Source organism: Bactrocera latifrons, unplaced genomic scaffold, assembly GCF_001853355.1.
Source record: "Bactrocera latifrons isolate USDA-ARS-PBARC rearing strain unplaced genomic scaffold, ASM185335v1 scaffold_305, whole genome shotgun sequence".
NCBI lineage: Eukaryota > Metazoa > Arthropoda > Insecta > Diptera > Tephritidae > Bactrocera > Bactrocera latifrons.
The window spans coordinates 155,120-156,231 of NW_017536686.1; the positions used below are offsets into that span (position 1 = coordinate 155,120).

Here is a 1,112-nt window from a genome sequence, read left to right on the forward strand (position 1 = left end):
TTCAACAAATTTAAAAATATTTTTTCATACTTTATTATTTTTCCTTCGACAGTTTTTAAGTATTCATTAATTTTTTAATTATATTTTTTAATATTTTCTTATAACTCTTTTTTTAATTCTTCTTCAAAAACAGTCAGAAATAATTATAACTTAATTTTCGAACTAAAATTTCATTTTCAATCATTTATAGTTATTATTTAATTTTCAAACTCATATTTGATATTCTTTTTTGCAATCCGTTTGGGTTTATTTATCACTTTGTTCCAGGCATTTACTTATTTCATCAATTCGGTGATCGTCTGCACACCACTTGGCCACTGCGCTGACTCTACTTATTAAATAGTTGTTTGTTGTTGCTATTTCTTTCTTTTTATCAATGACTAACAAATCCGGTTTCCGCCTAGTTTCAACGACACACCGACACGACGGACAAACACTTCAAAACTGACGCATGGTCGCGTTGTACGATTTCCAGGAAGCCCGAAAATTTTTATTCAAACATCGCGCCGTTTTCATGCGCTCCGATACGCCAGTGGTAGAACAAGAACGACAACAGCAATAACAATAGCAACAACAACCTTTTTCAAGTAACTCCAAATTAAATAGCTAAGCCAAGCGAAAACGTCACTACAATAACAAAAAAACAAAAAAAAAAAAACGCCGAAAAAATGTTGAAAGAAAGAGCGTAGCAATAATAATAAGAACAACAAAACCGAAACGCAATAATGACGAACTATGATGACGCTTACTCCACGACTGACGATTGACTAGAAAATGCCAAACTAGAAAATCCCAATAAAATGCCTTATAGAAATGTGTGTGTGTTGATAGTGGTAGTGTTGCTGCTTGCTGCCAACAAATACGCCGATTGTCGTCGCTGTCACGCACACACACAYRYATATATATAAACGACGGCGTGGAGTAGCCGAAATTTGAAAACAACAGCAACAAGCAATATCAAATAGACTTCCAAATCAAAATTTCGCTATGTGGTCCCAAGTACTCGTCGTCCTATGCTTCGATTAGCACAAATACTTGTTTGTGTGYGTGTGTGCAGTATGCATGTGGCCATGTAGTAGGTATGAAGGTGAGCGCGTTGGTATTGCTGCCGC

General features: G+C 35.4%; 1 protein-coding gene across 2 annotated transcripts in view; it reads right to left on the minus strand.

Moving 5' to 3' along the window:
* Window positions 1-743, minus strand: part of LOC108970662 (protein lin-28 homolog) — a 14,051-nt gene extending 13,308 nt beyond the window's left edge. For both annotated transcript variants that reach the window (XM_018936177.1, XM_018936175.1), the window contains exon 1: window positions 276-743. The gene's annotated coding sequence lies outside the window, so the exon portion shown is untranslated. The remainder of the gene's footprint in view (window positions 1-275) is intronic.
* Window positions 744-1,112: the final 369 nt, after the last annotated feature.